General features: G+C 36.5%; 1 protein-coding gene, 1 non-coding gene and 1 pseudogene across 2 annotated transcripts in view; 2 read left to right on the top strand and 1 right to left on the bottom strand.

Annotated features, from left to right (window-relative positions):
• The window catches only part of BCLAF1 (BCL2 associated transcription factor 1), a 1,193,665-nt gene that overhangs the window by 566,179 nt on the left and 605,792 nt on the right, over positions 1–21,694 (bottom strand). The window lies entirely within an intron of this gene.
• Positions 1–21,694, top strand: part of LOC126031298 (cytochrome P450 4A11-like) — a 450,346-nt pseudogene that overhangs the window by 97,916 nt on the left and 330,736 nt on the right.
• On the top strand, positions 12,209–12,270 carry LOC126031867 (U7 small nuclear RNA). Its single transcript, XR_007503680.1, has one exon. It is a non-coding gene; the product is annotated as a U7 small nuclear RNA (small nuclear RNA).

Below are 21,694 nucleotides of genomic sequence, written 5' to 3' on the forward strand. Positions count from 1 at the left end.
ATTTTTCTGAAAACCTATAGATGAGGGAGACTATTCTGGTTCTATCCCCTCTCCCTCTGACTTATTTAACTCAGCATAATAGATTCCATGTACATTCACGTATAGGGAAAATTTCATGACCTTCATCTCTCCTGATGGCTGCATAATATTTCAACTGTGTATATGTACATGGTTTCTTTAGGCATTCCATTCATCTGTTGAAAAGGCATCTTGGTTGTTTCCAGAGTCTGGCTATTGTAAATAGTTGCTGCAATGAATATAGGTGTAAGGAAGGAGTTTTTGTATTGTATATTTGTGTTCCTAGGGTATATCCCAAGGAGTGGTATAGCTGGCTCATATGGGAGCTCAATTTCCAGGTTTTGGAGGAATCTTTATATTACTTTTCATAAAGGTAGAACTAGACAGGAATCCCACCAGCAGTGAATAACAGTTCCTTTCTCTCCATATCCCTGCCAGCTATGCTTGTTCTCATTCTTTGTGATCTGCGCCAATCTGTGTAGTGTGAGATGGTACTTTATAGTTGTTTTGATTTGCATCTCCCTGATGACTAGTGATGTGGAGCATTTTTTTCATCGTGTCTTTTGGCCTTCTTGTATTCCTTCTTTGAAAAAGTGTCTGTTCATTTCTTCTCCCCATTTTTTTTGATGGGATTAGATGTTTTTTTCTTGTAAAGTTCTGTCAGTGCCTTGTATAGTTTGGAGATTAGCCCCTTATCTGATGGGTATTGAGTGAATAGTTTCTCCCACTCAGTGAGGGGCTCTTGTATCCTGGGCACTATATCGTTTTGAGGTGCAGAAGCTTCTCAACTTAATATATTCCATTCTATTTATCTCTGCTTCCACTTGTTTGGAAAGTGCTGTTTCCTCCTTAAAGATGCCTTTAGTCTAAATGTCATGGAGCATTTTACCTACTTGTTGTTCTATAGGACCTTGTGGTTTAAGGTCTGATATCAAGGTTTTTAATCCATTTGGAATTTTATCATCAAACTTGGTGTTAGCTGGGGACCTGAGTTGGTTTTTTGCAAGAGGCTATCCAGTTGTTGCCCAAAACACTTGTTGAAGAGGCTTTCCTTGCTCCATTTAGGATATCTTGCCAGGAGCAACTTCTGAGCGCAGAGCCAGGAGTAACTCCTGAGCACTGCCCAGCTGTGAAGCCTACCATAAAAAAAGAAAAAAGAAAAAAAGAAAACTAAAAGCAAAGTTATTTATAAAGAATTAAAAGAAAAAATTAAAAAGTAAGAAAAGAAGCAAGTACACTAACAAATAAAGAAGTACCATAGCAAACATATTTGTGAAAAATATTGTATCTCCAGTGAAGTCCATTAATAAAAATAGCAGAAGATTTAGTAAGTCTTGTTGTTAGCTGTTCATTCTTTTTAAATCTTGTGTGTTTCTATAGGGATGACAACATCAAACAAATGAAGTTGTCAAGAATTTAAAGCTGATACTTTTGATATTTTTCACTGTGTTCTCAGCTGCCATGACTCTTGAAGAGGATGCTAGGAATGGGGTGCCCACACTTACTCCAAAAAGCCTTAGTGATATCAACTCAAATACAGGTGTACCTGAAGTTTTGTCAGATTGGTGCCCCCCCAAGAGAATCATACAAGGGTGTTGAGGCTCAGGGCCATAGACTACAGATGACCCTGGGTGATGAATGCAAGAGACGATGGCTTGGTAAGACAGAAGTATAGTAAACTCTTTTTTCCTGAGGATTGCCAGATTTCTGCTATGTAGCCAGTGTACTCATGTATTGTCTTGACTTGGTTTATAACTCTTGCAAGAAAAGATTCATTCTAAGTGGAATAACCTGTTTATATATTTTCATTCTTATTTTTCTGAGACATAACCAAGCTAATTTCAAGGGAGCTGGAAAAATTTACAAGCAAATTAGAGTAATTTACTACTAACAAAGTAGGATATTTATTTTTTTACCCACATTCATATAAAATTAATTGCTTCTTACCTTTTGATAATAGCTATTTTCACAACTTTAATATAATATTTTGTGTCACACAAAGGAGCTTTCAAAAACAGCTATATGTCTATCAAAAATGTCTACTGTGAAATGTAATATGACTTAACCAGATGGAACACTTGCTGTATATGAGAAAGCCAGGTTAGCCATCTGCCATCACAAAGCCCAAAGCCCTCTCAGGACAGAAAAGCCAGTCAGAACAGCCCCAATCCCACCCTAACTCTGTGTTCACGGACCCTAACTTGGTGGGTGGTGGACAGGACCCCAGCGAACCAGTAAATTTGGTATGAGCAAAACAGCCCCTCCCCCACTCTTCTGCCTCTGGAACACACAGCCACCATCACAAAAACCCAAGCCCACACAGAAAATTTATAGCCAAATACCAGAAGAACAACCCATAAAACTAGTGTACAACACTTTTTTTTATACTTGGGCAACCTTGCTCAGCTAGAATAAATAAACCTCAAAACAGATATATCTCAAACCACATCTCACACAAACAAACCACTTTAAAAAAAAAAACCTGAAACTCTAGCATTGCAACCAAGCCAATGCAAAGGACAATGGGGAAAACTAAAGAAGACACCAGCAGCTGGGGATATGGAGAGAAAACCTATCAAATTTCCAAGTCTCCAAAATGCACAAGCAGCATTTAATGTCTTAGCAATGAAATTCAAGAACCACTAACCAAAGAAATTAAGAAATACATAGAAGAATAATTCAAGAAACTTAAAGAAGAACTATATCAGAAGATGAGAGAATCCATACAAATGAAAATAAGAGAACTAAAAGACATGCTAGCAAGCCATAATAGCAGAATTACACACATAAGAATTGCATGGATTAAAAAAAAAAGAATTGCATGGATAAACTTGAAAACAAAATACAAGCTAACAATAACAAAGAAGTCAATAAAGAAATGAAAGACAAAACATTAGAAGAAAATGTAAGGTGCTTAATGGAAAAAGACTAAATAAATTATCTACAACTAATAGGAATACCAGAAGGGGATGAAAAGGGAAAAGGGGAAGAACAAGTAATGAGGAAAATAATGATAGAGAAATTCCCCATTTTTTGGAAAGAGAAGGCTATACAAAATAAGATGCAAAAAGAGTGCCAAACAAAATAGACCCTAACAGATCAAACCTAAGACATATAGTAAACGAAATGGAGAGAGAGGAGGGTGGGAGGGAGAGAGAGACAGAGAAAAAAAGAGAGAGAGGATTTAATCAAAGGATTAAAGGAGAAAAAAATCTCAAGTACAAAAGAAAGAACATAAGAATCAAACCAGGTCTTCCATTTGAAACAATTCAGGCAAAACTCGCATTTACAAGGGAGGGAGGGTTAAAAACATTCTACAAAAAGGAACTGACAGTTTTTGGAGGAATCTCCATATCGCTTTCCATAAAGGTTGAACTAGACGGCATTCCTACCTGCAGTGGATAAGAGTTCCTTTCTCTCCACATCTCCACCAACACTGCTTGTTCTCATTCTTTGTGATGTGTGCCAATCTCTGGGGTGTGAGGTGGTACCTCATAGTTCTTTTGATTTGCATCTCCCTGATGATTAGTGATGTGGAGCAATTTTTCATGTGTCTTTTGGCCATTTGTATTTCTTCTTTGTCAAAGTGTCTGTCCATTTCTTCTTCACATTTTTTTATGGGATTAGAAACTGGAAATTGAGCTCCCATATGATCCAGCTATACCACTCCTAGAAATATACCCTAGGAACACAAAAATACAATACAAAAATCCCTTCCTTACACATATATTCAATGCAGCACTATTTACCATAGCAATACTCTGGAAACAACCAAGATGCCCTTCAACAGATGAATGGCTAAAGAAACTGTGGTACATATACACAATGGAATATTATACAGCTGTCAGGAGAGATGAAGTCATGAAATTTTCCTATACATGGATGTACATGAAATCTATTATGCAGAGTGAAATAAGTCAGAGAGAGAGAGAGAAAGATGCAGAATGGTCTCACTCATCTATGGGTTTTAAGAAAAATGAAAGACATTCTTGCAATAATAATTTTCAGACACAAAAGAGAGGAGGGCTAGAAGTTACAGCTCACCTCATGAAGCTCACCATAAAGAGTGATGAATTTAGATAGATAAATAACTACATTGTGAACTACCCTAACAATGAGAATGTATGGAAGAAATAGAAAGCCTGTCTAGAGTACAGGCGGGGGTTGTGTGGGGAGGAGGGAGATTTGGGACATTGGTGATGGGAATGTTGCCCTGGTGATGGGAGGTGTTCTTTACATGACTGAAACCCAAACACAATCATGTATGTAATCAAGGTGTTTAAGTAAAAGATATTTTTAAAAAAAGAACTCACAATATTTACACTAACCAAACTGACTCTAAATGAACTTCTCAGAGATCAATTTCACAAATTAAATCCCTGATCGTAACAACAATAACCCTATACAATATAATTACACAACAACCCTTCCTGTCAATAATTTCCTTAAATATCAATGTATTAAACTCTCCCATTAAAACACACAGGGAAGAGTGTTAGATCGGGAAACAAAATCCAGGTATCTTCTGCCTGCATGAAACACTTAAAAGCTCAGGATAGGGGCCGGAGCGGCAGCGCAAATTAAGGTGTCTGCCTTGAATGCGTTATCCTAGGACAGACTGCGGTTTGGTGCCCTGGTGTCCCATAGGGTTCCCCAAGCCAGGAGTGATTTCTGAGCATGTAGCCAGGAGTTACCCCTGAGTGTCAAAGGGTGTGGCCCCTCCCCCCAATAAATGCTCAAGATAAACACAGGCTGAAAGGAAAAAGGATGGAAAACAAAAAATGCTGGACAGCCATACTCATATCATATTGCATTCAACCTCAAAGTACTCAGAAACAAAGATGGACACTACTTATTGATCAGGGGAATATAAGATCACAAAGTACTAATTCTTATCAACATTTATGTACCAAATAAAAACCTGCAGAAACATATGGATGGAAATGTGATAGTAGTGTCAAATTTCAACACACCATTTCTCCAAGAGAAAACCCCTAGGCAAAACACTGACAAAAGAGACCAAATGAGAAACTAAAAGAACTAGGACTAATAGACTTATACAGGGCCCTCCATCCTCAGAAAATGGATTACACATTCTTTTTTTTTTAATTAAATAATTTCTTTAGTTAAACACTGTGATTACAAACATAATTGTAGTTGGGTTTCAGTCATAACAAGAACATCCCCCTTTACCCGTGCAACCTTCCCATCACCAATGCACGTACATGGAACCTTTTCTAGGAAAGACCACACCTTAAGACACAAAACTAATTTACATAAAATCACAAATATAAGCACCCTATCAGACCATAATGCAACAGAGATCAAGTTTGATTGTAAAAAATAAGAATGTGAAGAAAATCTAACACTTGGAGACTAAACATTATGTTTCTCAACAAAAGCTGGTTAAAGAGAAAAATATCAAGGAAAAAAATCAAGAGATTCCTTGAGACAAATGACAATGAAGAAACAAATCGCCAATATCTATGGGACACCGCAAAAGCAGTAATTGCTTTTACTCAATGAAACTCAGCAATATAGGCCTATGTTAGGAAAGAAGAAAATGACAAAATCAGTAGCTTAAAGAGACACCTTAAGAATCTGGGAAAAGTAGCAAAGGAACCCAAACACATGTAGGAAACAAGAGATAATAAAAACCCTAGCAGAAGTAAGCAACATAAGACAAAGAAAACAATGTAAAGAATCAATGAGACCAGGAGCTATTTTTTTTCTTTTTAGAATAAACAAGGTAGACAAATTGTTGGCAAGACTAACAGAAAGAGAGAGAAAATGAGAGAGAGAGAGAGAGAAAGAAAGATAAAGAGAGAAAACACCCAAATAAATCAGATTATTAATGAAAGGGAGAAATTATAACAGAACGTCAAGAAATCCAAGACATCATAGGGCTTATTATGAACAAGTGTATTCAGTTAACTGTTCTCAGTTAGAGAACCCAGAAAAATGGGCAGATTCCTGGAAAAATATCATTTCCAGAGACTTAATGAGGAGGAAGTAGAAAGCCTAAACAGGCAATCACAACTAAGAAAATGAAAGTAGTAATTAAGAAACTCCCAAAGAATAAAAGTTCAGGACCAGATGATTTTACAGGTGAATTCCATCAAACATTCAGAGAATTACTACCATAATCCTCAAGCTCTTCCAAAACATTAAAAGACAGGAATCCTCCCTGAATTCCTATTATGAGGCTAATATCATACTCATTCCCAAAACTGACAAATATGCCACTAAGACAACTACCAATCTCACTAATGAACATGGTTGCAAAAATTCTTAACAAAATCTTAGCAAACCGAATCCAACAACAAATCAAATAGATTATACACCATGACCTAGTGGGTTTTATTCATCTCAGGTATGCAAGGAGGGTTCAACATATGCAAATCAATCAACATTTTAAGCCACATCAACAAAAGAAAGGCAAAAACCACATCATATCAATCGACACAGAGAAGACTTTTGACAAAATCCAACACCCATTCATTATGAAAACACGAAAACACTCAGCAAAATAGGGTTGGAAAGAACCTTCCTCAAGATAGTTACAGCTATGTATAAGAAGCCCAAAACCAAAATTATCTTTAAAGGCAAAAAACTGAAAGCATTTCCACTAAGATCAGGCACTAGGCAAGGCTGCCACTGTCTCCACTCTTATTCAACATAGTTTTAATAGTCCTAATAATAGCAATCAGACAAAAAAGGAATAGAAAAATTCAAATAGGGAAAGAAAACATCAAACTATTTCTTTTGCAGATGATATGATGATATACATAGAAAACCCTAAACTTCCACAGAAAAGCTTCTAGAAACAATAAACCAATACAGCAAAGTGGACAGCTACAAAGTCCATACAAAAAAAGACAGTATCATTCATTGATACAAATAAAGCAGAGGAGTAAGAGATAAAGAAGTCCTTCCCTTTTAAAAAAAAAGTATGTAAAAATAGAAAGTACCTAACAAGTGAGGCCAAAGACATAACCATGAAAACATCAAAAAGCTTCAGAAAGAAATTGAAGAGAATAACGAATTGGAATAACATCACATGGTCATGGGTAGGAAGAATCAACATCATCAAAATGATCAACTTACCTAAACTAATATATAGATTCAATGCAATCCCTATCCAAATTCAGACATTATTTTTACATCCTTAAAAATATATCATAATATATAAAATCAATTATAAAGTTTATGTGGAACCACAAAATACCTCGGTTAGCCAAATTCATATTGTAAAAGAAGAAATAGAGCTGCATTTCTTTACCTAATCTGAAATTTAATTATAAAGCCATAGTGATCAAAACAACATGATACTGTAACAAAGACAAAGTCTGAGATTAATAAGACTGATAGAACATTCAGTGACACCCCCCCCAAATATATAGTCAACTAAAATTTGACAAACGAGCCAAGAACTTGAAATGGAACAAAGACATGGTGTTGGAACAACTGTATAAACACCTGTAAGAAATTAAAGATTAATCCATTCCTCATACCTTACACAAAAGTCAACTCAAAACAAATTAAATACTTGAAATCATACCCAATGCTATAAAGTTCATTGAGGAAAATATAGGCAGAACACTTCAAGACTTATAACACAAAAAAGTCTTTGATGATAGAATGCCAATGGCAAGAGCTATAGCATCAAACCTAAATAAATGGGACTACTTCAAACTAAAAATTTTCTGGAGATTAGCCCCTTGTCTGATGGGTATTGGGTGAATAGTTTCTCCCACTCAGTGGGGGGCTCTTGTATCCTGGGCGCTATTTCTTTTGAGGTGCAGAAGCTTCTCAGCTTAATATATTCCCATCTGTTAATCTCTGCTTTCACTTGCTTGGAGAGTGCAGTTTCCTCTTTGAAGATCCTTTAGTCTCAATGTCCTAGAGTGTTTTACCTACGTGTTGTTCTATATATTTTATAGTTTCGGGTCTGATATCAAGGTCTTTCATCCATTTGGATTTAACCTTCGTACATGATGTTAGCTGGGGTCTAAGTTCAATTTTTTGCAAGTGGCTAGCCAGTTGTGCCAATACCACTTGTATACACAATGGAATATTATGCAGCTGTCAGGAGCGATGAAGTAATGAAATTTTCCTATACATGGATGTACATGGAATCTATTATGCTGAGTGAAATAAGTCAGAGAGATAGAGAGAGAGAGAGATGCAGAATGGTCTCACTCATCGATGGGTTTTAAGAAAAATGAAGGATGTTCTTGCAATAATAACTTTCAGACACAAAAGAGAAGCGAGCTGGAAGTTACAGCTCACCTCATGAAACACAAACAGGGATGAGTTTATTTAGAGAAATAACTACGTTTTGAACTATCCTAATAATGAGAATGTACGAGGGAAATAGAAAGCCTGTCTAGAGTACAGGCAGGGGTTGGGTGGGGAGGAGAGAGACTTGGGACATTGGTGATGGGAATGTTGCACTGGTGATGGGTGGTGTTCTTTACATGACTGAAACCCAAACACAATCATGTATGTAATAAAGTTGTTTAAATAAAAAAATGTTTCTGTATGTCAATGGAAACACTGGCTAAAACTAGAAGACAGCTAAAACTAGAAGACAGCTAACATAATGGAAAAAAATTTTCACACTATACATCAGATAATGTTTTGATATCTAGGATATGCAAAGCACTCAACTTTCTTCTTTCTTTCTCTCTTTCTTTCTTTTTCTTTCTTTTGCTTTCTTTCTTTCTTTCTTTCTTTTTCATTCTTTCCTTTTCTTCTTCCTTCCTCCCTCCCTCCCTCCCTCCCTTCTTTCTTTCTTTCTTTACTTCCTTTCTTCTTTCTTTCTTTCTTTCTTTCTTTCTTTCTTTCTTTCTTTCTTTCTTTCTTTCTTTCCTTCTTTCTTTCTTTCTTTCTTTCTTTCTTTCTTTCTTTCTTTCTTTCTTTCTTTCCTTCTTTCTTTCTTTCTTTCTTTCTTTCTTTCTTTCTTTCTTTCTTTCTTTCTTTCTTTCTTTCTTTCTTTCTTTCTTTCTTTCTTTCTTTCTTTCTTTCTTTCTTTCTTTCTTTCTTTCTTTCTTTCTTTCTTTCTTTCTTTCTTTCTTTCTTTCTTTCTTTCTTCACACCTGGCATTGCTCAGGCATTAATCCTGGCTCTATGCTGAGAACTCACTCCTGGCAGGCTCAGGGGACCATATGGGATGCCAGGATTTGAACCACCATCCTTCTGCATGCAAGGCAAACACCTTACTCCATGCTATCTCTCTGGCCCACCTATTTTCTTTTTATATAATTTATTTGTACTGTATTTCCGTACCTTTCTTTTCTCTTCTATCTTCTCTCTTGTTTTTCTTATCTTTCTCTTCTAATCTATATCTTAGCTCAGACCCAACCTATAAGGGCCAGGCCTCCAACAACAACTGAATAGATCTCCAAAGTCTGTCTATATGTGGGCATGAGATTGTATACAGTGGTCTTCTCTCTGACTGCCAAACCTAAACTGTAACAGTCCATGTCTATAGTGTATATAGCCCCTCCTATATATTTTCCCTCCTCCTCCTTCAGAAATTCTTCTATCTTCTTATCCCCAATCCTTATTTAACCCTTTTACCCTCAGATTTTAACTCATTAGGCACTGAAACAGACCTCCTGCCCCCAACAAACCACCACCCAACATCCAAAATGAAAAGACACCCTTGCAGTCCCACATTTTGTGCTCCAGCAAGAAACTTCAACCAACACACCTGCTGACTCATGCTATGTGGCCCTTCTCACCACCCCCAATGTGGACTGTTGCATGGTTCTGGATTCAGTTTCAGAAGGACTCCCAGCTCAAGGACACTACCTGATCTCAACAAGACCATGGTGTGTAATGAAAAAGTGCCTTGGATTTCACCCTCCACAAGAATTTCTCAAAATACTTATTCTTTTTTACTTTTTTTAAACAGACCTTTATTTTATTTATAAAAGTTATTTTTTTTTTCAAGCATCTGAACCATCCCATAAGAGTCAGGTCTCTTACTACAGCCTGTGAATAGATCTCTAACGTTTGTCTATAAGTGGGCATGAGTGAGTATGCAGTGGACTCCTCTTTGCCTAACCTGTGTTGTAAATCTTTCATGCCTATCTTGTATATAGCCCAGTAAGTATTATCCCCTCTCTCATTCAAGACTCCTTCTATCCTCTCACCCCCTCAATCCTGATCCATTATCTCTCTATTTAATCCTCTTTACCCTCACTTCTTAACTCTTTATAAACCAAGTCCATCCCCCTGCCGATTAATTCTATGTGGCCCCTTTTTCCTCCCCCTCCCAATGTAGACTGTTGCATGCTACTGGATCCAGCTCCAGAGGGACCCCCTGCTCAAGGACACTACCTGATCCCTTACTACCATTTCTCAGACTCAATAAGACCATGGTGTGAGAGGAAAAAGTGCCCTGCATCTTAACACCTACAAGCCTATCTCAAAAGACTTAATAAGGATATATGTATTTTTGTATATTTATTTCTTCATAGTTATAACTCTTATTGTGTTTATTTACAAATGTAGAGGTAGCCTCCTTCACCTCCCCCTTTTTTTATTTTTCTTGTTTTGGTACTGCTTAGTAAGGAATTCTAGTAGAAAAGTCTTGAGATTGTATAGCTTGTCATTTTTGCCCCCAAATGCACCAATAATATAATATGACATCTTTCCTTTTTGCTTAGGCACACTAAAATGGGAAAACCTTACGTATAGATACAAGTTCTTATCTAATAGAGATAAGAACCCATAAATTTTATAATACAGGAGCGCCTTCCACATTGAATATTTGTCATGGGGACTTCACTCAGACCTCATGTGATCGGACATCAACCTTCCAAAGCGAACCCCAGGTTCCAACCTTGGAACTGACAGTTCCCTGCAGAAGCACCAGGAATCAAACCCCCACCCCCGCCCAGGGAAGGTCCCTAATACCACTCTGGCACCAACTTGCTCCTGGGTAAGTTCATAGGACATACAGAGGATGAGGAAACAGCAACTATTTGATCTAAGGACAAGTTGCCCTATCTCATTGCCTACCGGTAAGATGAAATCAGAAGACACTCCATCCTAGGATCTGTACAAAAACCGAGATCACTAATTACAGAAGACCAACTGCAACAACTGTCACTGAGCAGAACTTCTCCTGGGACCACAAAAAAGACAGTATCCTAGACATTGACCGAGGATCTGTGATAAAAACCAAGATCTCTAATTATAGAGACTGACGTTATTATACTGACTTTGACAGCTGTGACTGAGCAGAACATTTCCTGGCACCATAAATAAAGACCTTGAAGTTTGACAATGAACATGTCAGGAGCATGTAGTCAGTCTCATGACAGTATGCTTCAAGTGTGGAGACAACCTGTATCTCTGAGGTCAAGAGAATTTTCTCTCTAATTTCCCCAATACTTACTCTGCCCACATCACCCCCTTCTCCCTCCCCTTTTCCTTTCTTTTCCTTTTCTCTTCTTTTAAATTTATATTTATAGATTCTAGACAGCCAAATTTCTTTCTTTCTTTCTTTCTTTCTTTCTTTCTTTCTTTCTTTCTTTCTTTCTTTCTTTCTTTCTTTCTTTTTTTTACTAAATTGTAGAACATAAATCATTTTGTTCGACCTCATATTTCTATGGCTTCCTACAAGTTGTGAAAAAAAATAGGTGTATGGTACCAGGGAAAAAGTCTCATGAGCATTAAGTGAAAAAAAATGATCAGACCTAAATACACAACACAAAGTCAACAACAATAGAATCAAAAGACCCAAACTACAACAAGCTATACACAAAAGAGACCTGTTACACTAGCAGGGGGCTAAGGGTGGAGATATGGGATGCATGCTAGAAACAGTGGGGAGGGAGGTCAACACTGGGAGTGGAAATTGTTCTAATTCACTATCACTATGTACCTTAAATATAACTGTGAAAGACTTGTAATTCACATTTGTCTCAATAAAAATGAAAAAAAAATCCTAGGTTTAGTCGTTAGAGTCACATAGATGGCCCATCTGGCACTATTGGGAGTTCCTAAGCCTTGAACTGGTAGTAACCCCTGAGTACCACCAGATATAACCTCAACCCCTTAAAAAACAGAATGACCAATGTTTCTGAGACAAATAATAACTATAACTGAAGAAAGTGTTCATTTTAAAAGCCAAATGTCTAATGTAAAGACAATTTTATAAAATACCTAGTATAAGTGTTACAGCTCTTTTAGAATTTGTCCAGCAGGCCTCCTGGTCTCCACCAGAAGACCTCAAGAAAAAAGAAAAAAATACCTAGTATATTTGTATTGCATAAAAATCATGTGTACAGTATATTTAACAGTCATATATTTTTCTCTGACTAATCATGTTTGACTAAATTTAAAACAAAATAAATGCATTGGGTATAAGTATAATTTCTTGAGATGTACTTCTATATATTATTCCCACCCCATCTAATTATATATATATATATATATATACATTCATAATTGAATTGCTTTTTGCAAAACTGTTTTTGAGAGTTGAATGGTAACAATTTTCCCAACATTTTCTGGAATAATTTGTTCACCTTTTACCAATATATAAATATTGTCAATGTGCCTACTGCTTTGCCCATAGAGCCAAAGTGGAGAAATAATTTTTTTTCAAAATAACATTAAATTTATTGAGCATATAAGAAGAAAACTCAACCTTATACTTGCCTTTTCTTCATTTTTTCTAAATATTTCTATACCCTTTTCTCCAAATTGCTGACCATTCATTCTTCTATGGCCACTATGTGGTATCTAATAGAGTGAGAAGGCACAGTATCCTGCCCCTTCTTTAGACATTTAAGTTGTTATTTGTTATTTTGAACTTGGAACCAAGTATATGATGAGGAAAGTTGTCTCCCATTGCACAACAATAAATTTTGGACTTTATGGGTAGCTATAATTTCTACAATGGAAGCAAAACTTTTAAAGTGAAAAAGATTGATGTCTAAAAAGACCTAGACAAATTATAAAAAGAGGTTTGTCATTATTCAAATTCCTGCTTTCCTTTAATTTTCTGCATTGCCTCCTGTTTTTGGATTTAATTAGTTCATATATGTCCTTGGGTTGTGTTAGCCAATAAAAGCTCTTGCCTAAATTGACTATTGATTAGATATCTACTCTTTTAAATTAAGAGCTGTATTAAAATGATTTTTCAAAATCCTAGGTGTAAATACATGAAAACACTTTGAAACCTAATATTTCAAGGAATTATACTTAAAAATATTTATCCATGGACAGTTCTTTTTATGGCATGAGTATAATTGGGATATATAATTATAATTGACTATAACTCACATAGTGTTTTTCAAATATTTTTCAGTTCATCGTGAATCCCCATTCATCAGCCAGTGCACTTCCAGCTTCTAGATCCCTTTAGAACTACAGCTGTAGGGCTACCTCCAGCCACTCCTGTAGTTCTTTTATCTTAACCAGGTGTTATCAGTCATCACTCTGACACCTTGAACGATTGTGTCTTCTTATCCCAGTCACAGCCTGGGATAACACATTTGAGACAACTTAGTACACCCATGGTACACACTGTAAATCCTTCTGGCAGTGAGAGGGCCTTACTATAAACTTTAGGCTAATCCCAGGACTGTCCATAATTAAAACATGAGACCAAGGCACAATCACGAGGGTGTAAGGCCCTCATCCCAAAGAGAGTAAACCAAAGTAAATCAAAACAGAATAATGGGGCTGGAAAGATAGGATGGAGGTAAGGCATTTGCCTTGCATGTAGAAGGACAGTGGTTCAAATCCCGGCATCCCATATGGTCCCCCAAGACAGCCAGCAGCGATTTCTGAGCGTAGAGCCAGGAGTAACCCTTGAGCACTGCCGGGTGTAACCCAAAAACCAAAAATCAAAACAAACAAAAAAAACATCAGAATAACATCAAGATATTTTATAATCGAAATGATGATAATCAAAGGCAGAGACAAACTCCTTAAAGCTAAAAAAAACAAAACCTCCATACATAGAGAAAGCATCAGCTTCATAGCATATTTTTTTCTAATGAAACTATACAAGCAAAAAAGATAATGGAATGATATACAGTGCATTGTATGAAACAAAACTCTAAGCCCGAATTCTCTAGTGTGCAAGGTTCTCTCTCAGATTAGAAAAAGCTATACAAACACTCTGAGATTGAAATGTTGTCAGAGTGATAGTACAGAGAGTATGGTGTTTACCTTGCCTGCAGCCAACCTTGGTTCTATCCTGCCACACCCTATATTGTTTTTCCAAAGCCTACCTAGAAAATCTCTGAGCTCAGAGCCAGAAAGTAAACCCTGAACACTGCCAGCTGTGGCTTAAAATAAACATTCTGCAACAAATCTGTTGAGGACATACTCAGAACAACCCAGGTAACCAATGACAGATGAATAGAAAAATAAGTTGTAGTACTTAGACACACATACAATAATATGAAGTCATAAAATAAGATGAAATCTTAAAATTTGTCACTACATGGCATCAGCATCATGAGGGCATCACCATCCTGTTCTTAATGGATATGCTATTTAGCAATATTCACAAGGAATAGTGGTTCTTGCATAGTTGTTGCATTAGTAAAAGAATGAATTGTTTGACCAATTTGTCATTGATTTGATAAGTGGGTAGATTCTATAAAAGCCTGGCCATAATAAAAGGGTTAAACAAAAGGAGAATAGTGAAGAATACATGAAAGGGAGTAAAAGCACAATACAAAAAAATCACTAATTTTTGAAATGCAAAACATTCCCAGAATGAGTTTGACTTCTCCACATAGTAATTATGCATTATGTTGTATAGATACTCTATAGCTTATTTCTGAAAGAATATTTGTGGCACAGTTTTTACCAATGTAATTTTCATAAGATATGTTATGTACAAATGATCAGAAATAGCCATCTTCAAAACTCTGCAAGTTCAGTTTCGGTTTTCTTTTCTTTACTAATACAGGTAAGAATGGAGATAAGTCAAACTAGTACTTTTTCTATCTAGAATATAAAGATTTTAGAAACTCTTCAGGTAGTTTACAAGTCATTTTTCTAGATGTTTATAGGGTTTCAGAGTCAGTAAGTCAACTCTACATTGTCCATGTGGTTACTGCTTTTCTGGCTCTCAGTTAGGGCATTTTTGACTCTGCTACATGAGCTGTATTCCTTAGTTGAGAAACCCCTTTAAGTAAAAACAAACAAAAACTTACCAGAACAAATTAGAGAGAGGGAAATTTGGAAGTGGGTTGAAGAGTTGTGAAACCATCAGTACACTCAAATTTAGAACACTTCTTTAAGTTCTTTGGAATTTCTGAAAACATACCTTGGGAGGTGTTTTGTTTTCATGAAACTGATGATAATTGTTAAAACATTTTCAGCAAAAGGCAATTTGGTGGCAAAAATCTAAACACTGTGTTCATAGCTATGACAGAATTTTCAAAAATTCCTTGTCCATACACACTTTATTAAATTAAAAAAGGATTTGGCAATTGGTGTTTTTATTGCCTCCAAGAGAAAAATATATTTTTAGTGTTCTGGAGAATTGGTGCAAAATTATATCAGAACATCATTTCAGAAGAAATATGCTCTTGTATAAAAGCAAGCCTGATAAGCTTTTGATCCTTCATTCAACACTTCTATAATAAATTTACATGAAAGATGTTCATGCCCAAGTTAGTAAAAATGCAGATTTAAAAATATTTTGAGGGAGGAGGTAGATGGGGATTATTGGTGGAGCAAAGGTTGCAGGGGTGAAGGGATTGTACTTTTTTTTTGGGGGGGGGTCATACATGGCCGCGCTCAGGGATTACTCCTGGCTCTATGCTCAGAAATCACTCCTGACAGGCTCCGGGGGACCATATGGGATGCTGGGATTTGAGCCACTGTCCTTCTGCATGCAAGGCAAACACCTTTACCTCCTTGCTATCTCTCCAGCCCCAGGGATTGTACTTTTTATGACTAAAACACTACTACAAACATATTTGTAACCATGAAACAATTTTTGAGATGTAATAGACAGATAACATTGTATTTGAATTAGATATGCTATATATGCTTAAATTATATGCTTATTATTATATGCATAAATACATGCTTAAATTGTTATTATATGCTTAATTGTGCAACAGTTCCCCAAGGTAATTCAGTTAACATTATCACCACATATCATTACAGATATTTTGTGTATTTGATGATATCCTTTAGTATCTAACACTTTAGAAATGTAAAATATATAATACAGTATTATTAATTATTCACCATGCTTTGCATTGCACCCGATTTAAAATTTTTATGAAGTGACTGGAATGTAGGTACATAATGAAACTTATCTTGAATATAATGCCTCCTTATTTTGTATCTGAATGAACAAGTAGGATACATTTTAGAACATCAGCTAGGTAACCAGGATAGTAAGCACTTACAATAAAAAATAGAACTTAAGAAAGATTACAAAGATTTTTTTTGTAATAGGTTGAAACAATCAAATAGAAAGAACAGAGAGCTCATCTCTCTAGATTAGTTACGTTTTTGGTGCTTAGGAGGCAGAACTTCAGAGAAGAAAAAGGAAAAGAAATTCAGTGATAATGTGTCTTGAAGAGTAGGTTTCAACAGAGCTAAATAGTCCCAGCTAGGTTGGGTCAGAATGTCCTTAGATAATCAAGAGCACTTTACTGGGACAGTTATTATCTCAAAGGGAACCTGCTAGAACATATTTATTTCTGCTGCTGTACAGCACGGCCTTTGCTGTCTTGATTTTCCTTTCCTTCCTCTCAAAGAGGAGAACTTCAGTGATGATTAAAGATGCTGACTTTGTGGTCAACCATGTTTGGATTTGAGTTCTGCTCTAATATCAATCGACCCTCTGGTTTATAAGAATTTCACAGCCCCTATACCTCTAACTTCTTCTTCATATAATGGGCCTAGCGATGCTCACTTTACAATATGGGATAGACAGCAGGAACTACTACCCATTACAAACTGGTTCTTGCCCTTTGGTATAATAAAAAGCCTGGGACCAGTTAGCGGCACAGGAGAGGTTGGTTATTTCTCCAAAAGAGAGCACTCAGTTTCAGGGAACTGAGACCCACGAGAACTGCGACTGGTGATCCAGCATGAGTATTTTTAGAGCTTTCTGATTCTGAGTCCTGCTCCTGGCACTTTTCTCTGGCACTTGTACTTATAAAACCCATCAGGACTTGCAGAAGAATGGGGAAACTGAGGGAAAGAGGGAAGTTAAAGTTTGACAATTGTTAGTTTTCCCACTCTAGTGTCTGATTGCCACAATCCAGCACTATAGCTGCAGCAAAAACTGTTTTTATAAAAAACCTTTTCCTGCTTAAAAAAAAAACTTAAATGACACCTGCCACCAATCAGCTGCCAAACATACAGGCATACACATACACACAAGATCCTGTGGCCTGTGCACTATATTCATAGTTTCTTCTATGCCCAGAAGCCACCAAGTACTCACTGGGCAGGTGGTGAATGTCCTGTGCTGGATTTTCTTTCCATGCATAAACTGAGCCTAGATAAAGCTTTCTATTGCAGATCAAGGATTGAGATTCTCTAGCTAATATCTTTTGTAAGTTTATCAAGACATCTCTTATTAATCAACTGAACTGAAGGGATTCATAGATCAAACATTCTTTGGCAACCAGTTAACACTAAATGCAATGTTTCTTAAAATTAGTTCTCTCGGTGCCAGAGCAGGCAAAAAGCACAAGCAGGAAATGAGTCTGCCTTGTGGGTGTTAGCCTAGGACTGACCGTGGTTCAATCCCCCAGTGTTCCATATAGTCCCCCAAGCCAGGAGCGATTTCTGAGTGCATAGCCAGGAGTAACCCCTGGGTGTCACCAGGTGTGGCCCCAAAACAAAACAAAACAAAACAAAAAATAGTTATCTCATCAGGAAGTTTGGCAGATTTTAGCTATGGATTCTTCTGCACTTAAGCATTTCACAGTAGTTGTCTGTTCCAAGCAATCTTGAGAAAAAAAATTCAGTATTGAAAGGAAGGTTTACATTATTTTATTGCAAAAAAGAAATTGAATAGTGTTCTAAGAAAGAACAATTGGTGGTTAGTATTTTTTATTTAAAAGTACCATATTTTCACTAGATAGTGAAAGCAGAAGAATATATTAATATTTTCAAATGCCGTAAATCACATGAAATCTCATAATCTGCATTGTGTTGTGTTTATCCATTTGGGAACTCCCCAACCAGACCTAGTGGTGTTTGGGCCATCTTCCTGTGCTGGTCAATGAACCATGGACTTTTGTATAACATGTCTGAGCTCTAGTCCTGAGATCTCCCTCAAATTAAGTTTTGTGCTGTCTTTTGTTTACTGTCATGAAGGTACTATCAAGAGTTTTCTTCTTATTTTGCCCACAGATATCCCAAAACTTCCAGTATGGTAGTAAGATATGTAAATACCTGTGAGATTCTATCACCAAGGAGATATTTTTGGTTCTTAAAAATATATAAGTAAAAGGGCCGGAGAGTTAGCATGGAGGTAAGGCATTTGCCTTTCATGCAGAAGGATGATGGTTCGAATCCCGGCATCCCATATGGTCCCCTGTGCCTGCCAGGAGCGAATTCTGAGCATAGAGTCAGGAGTAACCCCTGAACACTGCTGGGTGTGACCTAAAAACAAACAAAAAAAATACATAAGTAAAAGATCAAAATGTTAAATCTAAAATACTCTGAGAGATTATTTATTTATCAGTGAAAACTTGAAGTGAACATAAAATTCAAAACCCTCACCTTTCTCAGAAGATTTGCTCAGGTTGTAAATGTACTAACAGTATCAGAGCATAAACTAACATAATTAAAACTTGACAGCATCCTCCAGCTATCACTGCCCTCCCTGTCTCTCCTGGACAACCAAGACTTTTTAGTGTGACTTGCTATAACCTTTTTATATACCCCCATTCATTGTTCAACTTCCTGAAATTTTTGCCATACTCCTGAAATTGTGTCTGCCAAGTCAGAAGGGAATTAACAACTGGAGACTAGCTTCAAGTGGAGTTGAGAAAGACATGCACCTCACAGCTATTCTCAGTTCTACCATTCTCCAGGGCAGATATTCCAGGAATAAACTGCAGTAAGCTTGGCTGGTAGTTGGACCAGGCCCATACCTTCCTCTGAAGGGAAGAAGGTTATACTGAATTGATTATGGGATGAAACAAGTGCCAAAGAAATTACATATACAAGCCATAGGTCAACCAGCTCAGACTAAAATATTGGTCATTTAAAATGACAGCTTGTGTTTATTCTCTGAGAATTTCTATAAATATTTTGAAGAAGCAAGTCTCAATGTTCTCATTTTATTAAAGTAATAGTAATAATTTCATCAATTTTAATGAATAGAGAAATCTGCTTGCTTCATAATGACATGGATTTTATTTGAAACATTGAACAGAAGAGTCCTGATTCCTGCCAGGTGCTTTGGCACATGGAAGGCATTTTGAAATTTTGCCTCTTCTCTACTATGTGAAACTGCCATCAAGCAGAATCACTCAGGAAGGCACTATAGCAGAAAGCATCACCAGAGGGCAAGTCATCAAAGGTAGGTTGTTTCCACCCATGATGGACGGAGCCAGAGGAGCACGGCCACTCAATTTTGCTTCATGGCTGCACATGTATTCTAGCCAATAAACCCTACCAATACATGCAGAAGACAACAAACTAAAAATGTGACAATCAGGAAACAACATAGGCCAACATCATGCATAAAGAATGAAGATGGAAGCTCTAATGACCCTGAAAGTGCCAAACACTTATTTAGCCTCTAAGATAAGGAGTTTAGAAAAGAAATATAGAAGATCCTCATATAAATCAAAGAAAGCATGGATTGAGCTGAATGAACCACAAATAGGAATCAAGAAGATATAAAAATAGATATCAGAAATCTCCAAACTGAAATAATAAGACTGAAAAAGTCAGTAGACAAAATGAAAACCTCACTGGAAAGCCTTTTTAAAAGAGTAACAGAAGCTGAGGACTGAATCAGTGAGCTGGAAGATGAGATGCATAACAAATTCATGCAACAGAAGAGATTGGAAAAGATCCTTAAACAATCAGACAATGGAAAAAATCCTCAAAGAATGGGAACAGATAAATAGAAGTTTTTGATAAACTCAACAGAAACAACATAAGAATCATTGGCATCCCAAAGACCCCCCAAAAAAAATCCCCAAGGAGAATCCACAGTCATAAACATCATTGCAGAGAAACTCCTAAAATTAAAGAGTGACTACAACCCTGTTCATGGATTGGGCAGATTAACATCATTAAATGGCAATACTCCCCAAAACATTGTATAGATTTAATATAATTTCTCTAAGGATACCCATGACATTCTTCAAAGAAGTAGATCAAACACTTTTGAACTTCATTTGGAATAATAAACACCCACAAATAAATAAAGCAACCCTTAGAAAAAAGAAGATGGGAGGCATACTTTTACCAACTTTAAATTGTACTGAAAATCAATAGTCATTAAAACAACATGGTATTAGAATAGACAGGCCCTTAGATCAGTGGAATAGACTTGTGTATTCAGAGAATGTTCCCCAGACATTCAATCAATTAATCTTTGATTAATGGGCAATAAATGCAAAACAGAGCAGGGAAAGTCTTTTCAACAAGTAGTGTTGGGACAACTTGTCAGCTGCATGGAAAAAAGAAACTCAGACTTCCATCTAATAATACCATACACAAGGGTCAAATACAAATGGATTAAAAACTTGATATGAGACCCCAAACCATAAGATATATAGAAGATCACATAGGTAAAATCCTCCATGATACTGAGACTAAAGGCATCTTCAAGGAGGAAACATCGCTGTCAAAACAAGTGGAAGCACAGATAAACAAATTGGACTATATATTAAGCTGAGAAGCTTCTGCACGTCAAAGGAAATAGTGACTAAGATACAAAGCCCAGGCACAGAATGGGAGAGACTATTCAGCCAATAATCATCAGATAAGGGACTAATATCTAAGACATATAAGCTACTGAGATAACTTAGTAAAAAAAAATCTATGGCAATCAAAAAATGGAGTGAAGAAATGAACAGACACTTTCTTAAAGAAGAAATATAAATGGCCAAAAGACACATGAAAAAATGCTCCACGTCAATAATTATCATGGAGATACAAATCAAAACAACAGAGACGGACACATATCACAAAGAATAAGATCAATCATTGCTGACAGGGATGCGGGGAGAAAGGAACTCTCATTCACTACTAGTGGGATGCCATCTAGTTCAGCCTTTATGAAAAACAATATGGAAATTCCGCAAAACAAACAAACAAACAAAAAAAAAAACCCTGGGAATTGAACTCCCATATGACACAGCTTTACCACTCCTAGGAATATACTATATAACACAAAAAGCACATACTAAATTCACTTCTAAACACCTTGCAGCACTATTTGGAATAGTCAGAATCTGGAAACAACCCAGATGCCCACAGCAGATGAGTGGCTAAAGAAACTATGATCCAAATACATATTGGAATACTATGCAGACATCAGGAAAAATGAAGTCATGAAATGTTCCTATTCATGGATGGTCCTTTCAGTCCTTGCCACCCTATGAAGTTTATCACAATGAGTATTGAGTGCAGTTAGAGAAATAACCACACTAACAACTATTATGGCAATGTAGTGAATGAGAGA

Source organism: Suncus etruscus, chromosome 15 (genome assembly GCF_024139225.1).
Source record: "Suncus etruscus isolate mSunEtr1 chromosome 15, mSunEtr1.pri.cur, whole genome shotgun sequence".
In the NCBI taxonomy this organism is placed as follows: Eukaryota; Metazoa; Chordata; class Mammalia; order Eulipotyphla; family Soricidae; genus Suncus; species Suncus etruscus.